Source organism: Rousettus aegyptiacus, unplaced genomic scaffold, assembly GCF_014176215.1.
Source record: "Rousettus aegyptiacus isolate mRouAeg1 unplaced genomic scaffold, mRouAeg1.p scaffold_m13_p_4, whole genome shotgun sequence".
NCBI lineage: Eukaryota > Metazoa > Chordata > Mammalia > Chiroptera > Pteropodidae > Rousettus > Rousettus aegyptiacus.
In genome coordinates, this window is record NW_023416307.1 from 159,474,631 (window position 1) to 159,484,004 (window position 9,374).

At 46.6% G+C, this 9,374-nt stretch overlaps 1 protein-coding gene across 1 annotated transcript in view; it reads right to left on the reverse strand.

The window, feature by feature from the left end:
• The window catches only part of CNTN6 (contactin 6), a 177,028-nt gene extending 168,501 nt beyond the window's left edge, over nt 1–8,527 (reverse strand). Inside the window, exon 1 of the mRNA XM_036219494.1 lies at nt 8,462–8,527. The gene's annotated coding sequence lies outside the window, so the exon portion shown is untranslated. The remainder of the gene's footprint in view (nt 1–8,461) is intronic.
• Between the last annotated feature and the right edge of the window lie 847 nt (nt 8,528–9,374).

The following is a 9,374-nucleotide window of genomic DNA, read 5'->3' on the forward strand; positions in this document are numbered from 1 at the left end:
GACACGTGATTGGAAAATTATGTGAAAGTGTATGTAACATGAGACACCATTTTTGATTAATCCACTCCTTTTAAGGCAGATTCTGAATCCAAAGACGGGACTGGAGTGAAGTCGGCAGAGAGAAAGCTTTCTCCACAAAGCTCCCCGCATCGTGACAGGAAGCCCTCACTCTCTCGTCCGCAAACTATGTAGATGCGGTTTGCGCAAAAGCACAGTTTAAATAAAGTTGGAACCTCTGAAAAATACGTGTATTATAATCGCTGTGCTGATTTTAAGAGAGGTGTTGAATACACCGATTTATTTTTAACTTGCATATTTTGTTAATTTGTATATCAAAATGTCATAATTAGCGTATCCATCAGCACCATGGATTATGGTTACACATGTTAAGACTTTGCTGACAACATTAAAAGCCCAGAAAATACCTTCATGTCACACATTAAAAAAAATTATCTTCCATCAGCCTGAGTAATTGTACCTTTTTCATCCCCCAAAATCTTCAAGGACTTTAATTTCCTCTTCTATCAGCTGTTAGGAAATTAGCAGCGTGTCTGAGCTTCTCCCATTCCTTGCCTTTACTGACTGGAGGACTTCGGCAGAGGCCAGAGAGGAAAATTATGTTATTTTGCTAAGCGTTCAGTTCCAATGGGTTTATTGCACTCCTGACATTCACAGAGATAGGACACAAGGCCCCACACACAGATCCTCACACGCCCCTCCAGTCAGACCAACATAAGAGAACCCCAAGAAATTGAACTTTGAAAGAACATGCAAATAAAAGCACTGGAAACAAAATGTCCGCATTAGCCTCTTACGCACAAGAGTGATCAATTACTAAGAACTCCGAAAGATATCTTTATTTGAGTCTCTCCTTCCTGCCTTAAAAGGAGACGTTATAAACGGCTTTTTAAAATTCTATCCGATATTCGTACTTCTAATCAGGAGAGGCCATCTGAAGGAAAAACGGTCTGGTTAGCACTCGGCGTTACTGCGTCGGTAGGAGCTGCTATGCTAGCAAACATTTTGAGTAGCTGCCTCTACATTTCAGGAATTTGCACACCATTAAACTTAAAGAATTAATATAGCTATTGCTCCCTAAGAATGTAAACTATTAACGGCCACCATCAACTTTTGTAACTAAATTCTGGAGTGTTCCTTAGTACATTCTTTCACTGGATGAACTTGTCCTTTTGCACTAAATCAGTCACTTTCGTAAACGAAATCAATATTTGTGGAACCGATGGAAAGACAGATACAATTGCCTTTCACCACTTCTTATTAGCTAATGTGATGACCTAGTGTATTACGTAAAATTAAGCAAAGCAATCATCTTCAAATTCTGTGGAAAAATCTATTTTTAAACCTCTAAATTAACTTCCGTTCAAGATTTTCGAATAAGAGTAATGTCTCCAACTCTAAAGGACCATCGATCCGACGGAATTATACAAAATCATAAGAGGATTAAAAAAAAAAAAACGCCCTAAAAGACGAAGCGCAGACGGGAAAGTCCAGCCAGCGTGGAAGCCTGTGACACCACGCGCCGGGGGCAGGAAGTCGCCTCCCCACGGACATGCGCGATGCTGCGCGAGCGTAAAAGCCGCGTTGGCACCAGACGGACCCGAGGCGGTGAGTGAGACGGTGAGCGCTCGGCAGGCGAAGCGAAGAGGAAACGCGAAGTTGGCCTGGCGGGGAGGCGGCGGCGCGGGCGAGCCAAGGAGGGGCGGACCCCGATGACCGGGGGCCCGTCGCGGTCCTGCTTCCCCGGGGACCGCTGGCAGGGGCGGCGGCGGCGCCAGGTTCGAGCCGAGCGTGCTCTATCTGCACGGTAAGGTAAATGTTGGCCAAACGATTAACACGCGAACTGGGCCCGAACGGGAAACGGAGAGGCGCAGGCGAGGCGGTGCCACAGAAAAGCGCCCGCGCCTCCGATCGCGCCGACGTCCCGGGGAGGCCGCCTCCGCGGGCGGGGAGCTCGTCATCGCAGGGAGTCACACGGGCCGGGAGAAGGGGCCACCGAGAGGGCGGCCTGGGGGACCCGGCCACGGAGTCGCGAGTCTCTGAAACGCCGGAGCGGCCGGACCGTCCACGTCCCCCGTTCGTTTGCGAAGTGCTAACGGGTGGCGGAGAAGGCGCGAGGCACACGCGCAAGAGGAGGAGACATTTTGAAAGGAATGATTGAAATGATAGAAATTCAGCTATTTTCTAAAAAGAAAAATAAATGCATGATGTTCAGAGGAAATCACATGAATGCAACTCAAAAAAAAAAAAGGCAGATATAAAAAATGTGAAGCGTAATCAAAGACAGAAGAATAGAGAAGGCGCGAAGCCTCAGCGGGCGCCCTGCAGAGGACACGGGAGGATGTCGCGAGGCGGGGTGAAGCGGGCAGCAGCGGGCAGTGCTCCAGATCGAAGAAGGAAAGATTCTGGAGCTCGCAGAGGCCTAAAGAGGCGAAACGTCGGACAATCCCAGACCTGCGGACACGCAGTGAGCCCAGAGATGTCGATGCCAAGAGACGCTCTTAGACTCTACCAGAATAAAAGACAAAGATGTCCTCACAGATATTATCGTTAGACTACGAGTAGTCACCGCATGACCAAAGTTATGTTCCAGAAGATCGTGGAACAGGATATGCAAAAAAGTGAGACGAATCTCTTGGTCGACATGGAGTTCTGTAATCGATCATATGCTTTTAGAATGTACGCAAAATAAGTAATCTGCAGACAGATTTTAAAAGTTTAATACTGTTTCTAGAATGACCTGTAAATAATATTGAATTCATAGGAAATAAACCCAGAAGATACATGTATGTTGCAAGAAAAAATGGTAAATAAAGAATTCAGGAAAATGTCATCAATCTAAATAAACACTGACAAAAAACAGTAGGATCCATTTAGAGATAAAATGAGAATTAGATAGTAGAAAAATGGACGCCGAGAAACATCTTGGAGGAAATGGGAGTAAATCACTGTCCTGCTTGTGACGAGGACAGATTATCTTCAGGTTTTTAAACAACATATAAAGGTGTATTTCATGTTAAAATATTTCTGTTCAGTAGACTGTAATAAAGCATATAGCATTTAAGCTAGTAAAAGCTGAGGAAAAGTGAATAAAGAATGCTTGATGAATCCAATAAAGGCAGTAAACAGAAATACAATAAAATAAACTAATGAAAATATCTTTGGGAAATAGGACCGAAAATGTATGGGAAGATATTCATCTTTTATTTTCGTATCTTTCCCACAGGTTCAAATGTTATTATTTCCAGGTGCATGTGTTACTTTTTAAGGACATTTAAACCTTAATTTTAAAAAAATGAAAAGAAAAACTGAACAGCAAGAAAGAAATGCACAAGCATGGTTTTCTTTGGTAAAAAATATTTTTTTCCTCATTTTTCTGTGCTTTGTTTTTATAATTAGAAAATTAACCAAACCCCTTTCCCCGAGCAGGTCGCTCTGGCTGGTGGTACGGAAACTCCTGCCCATTCTGAAGCTACGTGGACCCAAAGAACAGCGTCCCTAAATGGCCTCACGACCGTCCCTGAGCTCCATTTTCATATCTAATTATGATTTACACCTCCAAATTTAATTCTCTACTAGCCGCCCAATGTAATTAATTAGACGATGATTATAATTTTCATTCTTTTCATTGTTTTCTATTAGTTTTTCCCAATTGATCTCTAGGCTCATAGACAGATGCAGTACGAATTACAAGTAGCAACACTAATATAAAAATGATTGAACGGCTAATCCGAAGAGCACTTATTGGTATCGAGCTCTCTTCCAAGGGGCTTTCGCGTGTTCGCCTGTTTAATTACACTAGGAAGTCAGCGCGGTCACCCTCTCCATCGCGGACGGGGACACTGAGGAAGAGCGCCCGAACCGCTCATGTGGGACCACGAGGCGAGCCTGCGCCCCGCGTGGAGAAGCGGCTGTGTCCCGTCCCGCCGTCAGCGCGGAGAGGACGGGACGGCTCCACCAGAGGGGACGCCCCATGTTGCCCTTCGGAGGACACGTGACGCCTTTCTTTCTTCTTTACCCGATCTTGACATCTCAGCGATTTCACTCGGTTGCTGTTTAATTGGAAACCTATCGCACGTAAGCTGCGTGCGCGCCCCACCGCCGTACAGGGTTTGGGAATGCCACGTGTCCGTCCGTGCCCCCGGCACCCAAACTCGCTGCGAGTCGCCGTCGCCTTCACTGGGAGCTGGCTAAGTGGCCGGAGGCTTTGTCCCCAGACAGAGACCCAAGGGAGACAGAAGGACATCGCTTTTCCTTAGCGCATGTCGCCGCGCGGGACGTGATGCGCGGTCCACGCCAGCACGCGCAGAGCCCCGCGGCCTGACGCGACGAGGACAAACAGCGACAATAAGGTTACTTTGTAACGCGGGCTCTGCAGATGACAGCGACAATAAGGCAACTTTGTAACGCGGGTCGCATGGAAGAGAACTCTGCCAAACTGAGTTTCACTTAAAGACCATTAAGCAAAGAGATGTTTACTCCCCTTTCGCTCTGCAGGACCAACAAAGAAGGGAAAGTGGCGGTCCCCGTGCGGGGGGGACCGGCCCTCGGTCCTGGACAGAAGCGCGGCCGCGGCCCCCAGCGCGCTCTGCAGTGCCCCTCGGCCGCTGCCAGCGCACGACCTCGGACCTCGGTTTTCGGGGAGAAGGCGGCGGAGAACGGTGACAGGCTCTCCCCTGTAGGGGGACACAGGCCACCCACAAACCTGCCGGCGTCCACCCCTCTCTCCACACAGCGCGGCCCCCTCCGCCACGACGTCCGCCACAGTGGCGCGCGGTGCTATGTGGTTACCATGGCGACCCCGCACTGGCGCATCGCCATCACCCCAGATCCGCAGCTTACATCAGGGCTCACTCCCGATGCTGTGCGGTCTCTGGGTTCTGACGAACATGAACCCACCATTCCAGAATCATGCAAAGTTGTTTCAGCGCCCTGAGAACCCTCTATGCTCCGCCTAGCCGTCGTGTCTGCAAATTTTGAAAGAGATGAAAGAAAAAATACAGTGAAAGAACATAAATCTCAAGAAGAATCAGTCACAGTTTGGGGGAAGTACTCAGACAATTACTGTCACAAAGATTTAATATTTATGTTAAATATTAAATACTTAAATATTATTAAATATTATGCTTCCCGTGCATAATTTTTAAAAAGAAAATCAATAGCTAAGAGAAAGTATTGAGAAAAAAGAAAAGACAATAAAAAAATAAGGAGGAAGATAAAAACATTACAAAAGTGAAAGCTACATTAGAAACAATAATATTCTAAACACACATAATTAGAAATCGCCGCTAGGGAAATGAAGGAGCAGCTTCAGAAAATCAAGCAAAATGAGCTAAAGAGTATAAAATTAAAAATAAATTTGGGTAATGTGAAGGATGTGGGAGACAGACAGATGACATCCAACATGACCATCCTTGGTGATTCTGAAAGGAAAACAAAGCAGCCACGTTCTCCCCAGCCCCTAAAAAAATCTATAAAGTGTAACGAGAAAACTTTTGAAATAAAAGAATCTTGAATCAATGTGGTACACCGTATTCAAGAAAAGTTAACGAAGACTGACTAACTCCACAACACACTCTGGCAAAAAAACAAAAAACAAAAACAAAAACAAAAACAAAAAAACCTGAAGAACCATGTGGACGTCCATCGGAAAAAAGCACGTTCTGTGCCAGGATGGGAATTCCAGACGTCTCTGGTCAGCACTGCCCGGCAGCATGCAATGCGGGAAGGGTCCTCAGCACGCTTCATATAGATTCACAAGTACATGAAAGGAAAAATAAGCTATTCAAGAAAGCTAACCCAACTTCCATGCACAAGGCAAAAGAAAGAAATCATCTATGTCAACACACAGATAACAGTGCACGTACAGCTGATTCTTCAGTGAAGGGGTGCTAAGTGAAATTCAGCAATGCAAGACATAATTCAAAATGAAAAGTATAGAAAGGGGAACTGAGTAGTAAAATCTGTTGTTGGTAAGGACCGAATCCTTTCGAATTTGAAGCAAGTCTAAACCAAGACTGTAGGAATGAAGCCAGAATGTAAATACTATAGATCTCGATGATGTAAAACTGCTCATATGATTAAAATTCAGGCGGTGCGTGTATGAACGGCAACCACAAAGCACACGCTAATCTACTGAGCTATCACAGCTAGTGTTACAAGAGACTGGTGAGTATTTAAACACCCCAAAATGACTTCGACCTGTTCATAATTTCATAATTTTCTTAACTCAAGTTGTTTCTCTAAATCTAATATCTCCTTTGGAGAGAAATGAATACCTGAAATTTAGCAAATTCTTCAGTTTTATGTCAGCTTTTTTCTCCTCTTTAATCCAAATCTAAAATACAATTCCATTCTTTCTTTAAGAACAGTATTTTTGCATTGTTTTAAAAGAACATATATCTATCATCATATTATCTAAATACTTTCTATTTGTAAAAAACAGAAGAAAGGTGTATGGTAAAAAACATTCTTACTAACTCTCTCTCTCTCACACACACACATACACACACACACAAACACATACACACACGCATACACACATACTTTATTTTAATTTAGACATAGTATATCTCCAATGATACTCTCTAAATTTCATGATTGGTATTTATGGGTGATGAAATTTTTTTGAACTTATATGCTTAGCTTGAGTTATTTTTAATGAGTTTATCTTATGCTACTGCATTCCAATTAATGTGATGCAAAAATAAATATATAGGTAAATAAATAAGCAAATATTTTATAACCTTATTCCTTCCACTAAAATAATTAAAATGGAAAAATGAATAAGTAAATAAATTTAAAAGGAGTAAATTTACTTTTATGGTATTGATTATTTTCATCTGTCAAGAAAAGTATGTAAATAACTTAATGCACTTCACACTCTTTTCACAAAATAATTGATATTGTCTGTCTAAGCTTAAACCAAATATATAATAATTTTCTAAATGACAAAGTGAATTTGTTTTCACTAAGCAGAGGTACATGGAAAATTCTAAAAAAAAAAACTATTCTGGCACATCACTAGAAATATTTAAAGGAAAGAATGCAATGTACTGCTTTATAAATGACAGGCTTTTTGCTAAGATGTGATAAGTTATGCATTTATACAACCTAATAGAAAGCCTTGTATAAAAATTTGTAGATTTATATATTTGAAATCTTTGGGCTGCATAGCCATGATTATGGCTATAAAGAAATCAGTGAAGCGCTGAAAATGAAATCACCCTGTATTTCTGTCTGTTACACGATTGGTGTCAGGGTGTTTGAGTGTTTGTTTTGTAAGGCTGTGTAAGTTTACACGTGTGTGAGAGGGACCGGGCAGAGCGTGCTTGAATGTCTTCCTTATACAACACAATGCACACAAATTGGTGGCACCTTTAACAACCACAATGGAAAAAAAAAAAGATAATAAACCCATCGGATAAATGAAAATTGCTCAAAAAAAGCACTTCCATATTCAGCATAGGGTTCCTTTTTTTTTCTTACAAAGATCTTTGACAAGCGTTGCCACTGCAGATAAAATTACGAATACCTCACTTTCCAAATCAATTCTGTGTGATTCTCCTGCTCTGCCCGTTTCTCTCTCTGTGTAAGCCCGACTTTGCCAATTCTGCGAGTGCTTCTCAAAGGACATAATGAAGGTGCCGATTATTTAAACGTAAGAAGTTTTCAATTGGAGAAGCAAGAACTATGAATTGCGATTCCCCAAACCCCCAATGTTGACAGCGCCGTATTGACATCATGGGCGATGGGTGGCTAATCTCAGGAGCTCTTAAAAGTTTTGTTCCCAAGTCATCAAGTTCTGGAACTTCTCATGAAGTATTTCAAGTGCCTTAGGGCGGACAAGCTTGACCCTTGGCAGCGGAGCCTCCAGACATTCTTACTTAGCTGAGGAGTGAGCAGCAAGGCGCCAGGTGAGAGCTGCTGAGGTCACGTGACCACAGCCTTGCTCTGCCGCCCTAACCAGCCCCTCCCAGGAGAAACTTCTCATAACCAGCCCTTAAAACCACCCGCCGGACACTGCAAACCCCACCCCTCCGCCCCTGGTCGGAAAAATGGGAGCGATGGCGTCTCCCCAGGGCCCCGCAGCAGGGGGCGGCGGCGTCGCAGCCGCCGGAATCGGCACCGTCATCCCGTCCTGCGCGGTAGTTTTCCCGCAGCAGAGCCGAGCGAACCCGACACATGCACCTGCGTCTCCCGGCCTGGTCTGATCCCGACCTCCCCAGACGCAGGTCCAGCCTGTTTTCTCGCGCAGGGAGAAACGCATTGTGGCACCAGCATCCCGGCGGCAGGGCGCGAAGACAGCGGCGACCTCTCCGGCCCCACCGCGCACCTGTCACGGCGACACACGGGCGGGCGCGGGGGCGGGGCGGGGGGACTCGCGGCGGCGCCGGCCCGCGACTCTTTCCCGCTGCAGCAGAACGCACGGTTCTCTACTTACAGGCTCCCCGGGAAAATGTCTGCGGGTCCGGGTCCGGACGCGGTGTCTGCGGGACCGCGTGTCGCGCTCCGGGCCGGGCGAGCCGCGCGCGCAGGCGGAGCCGCCGGCCGAGCCGCGCGCCCCCGCCGCGGGGAGACGCCGCGGCTCCCTCCCGCGGGGCGCAGCGCTTCCGCGCCGAGCCGAGCGCCGCGTGCTCCGCCCGGGCTCAGGCGCAGCGCGCCCCGCGCCTGCCGCCCTCCCGCCGCAAGCCAGACAATCAGCTCTGGAGGCGCATGGCCAGCGCGCCCGCCTGCCACGCTCCGAAGGAGATTCGCGGCGCCGGGAAAGCCGGCCGCGGCTCCTCCATCAGCCTCCACGCCGCGCGGACCGAGCAGCCAGCAGGGCCACCCCCGTGCATGGCGGAGGAAGCGCCCCCTCCCCTCGCCCACTGCAGACAGTCACTTCTGTTGGGTCATCAGAAAAGCTCTTATTGAAAACTGGGTCAGACTAACTACTTATTAGGTTTCCAGCGGGGAAGGAAGTCATTTTTTTTCCTTCCTCTGGCTTCACTGCATTGTCGTTTGAAGCAAGGATTAAGCCGGTCTGGGCTGTGCGAGGATCTGGATGCGGCTCAGACCTGAGCCTTCCGCCCGCCACGCCTGCCGCTCGTTAGGGCGAAGGGAAGAGGAAATGAAATCGAAGAACCCGAGGCACTGCCACTAAATCCCTTCCCAATTAATTTCTAACATATGTGCATGAGGCTTCTGAACGGCAGGTAAAGCGCGGACTCGAACCAGTCCGAGAACGCGGAGTCGGACGAGTGCCAAGGAACATACTGACCGACTCCCGGGGCCGAGAGCGAGCATGCGTGTGTTTGCAAAACCTCTCCGCAGAAAAACAAATAACAAATGCTGTTTGTGGTTCACACCCAGCC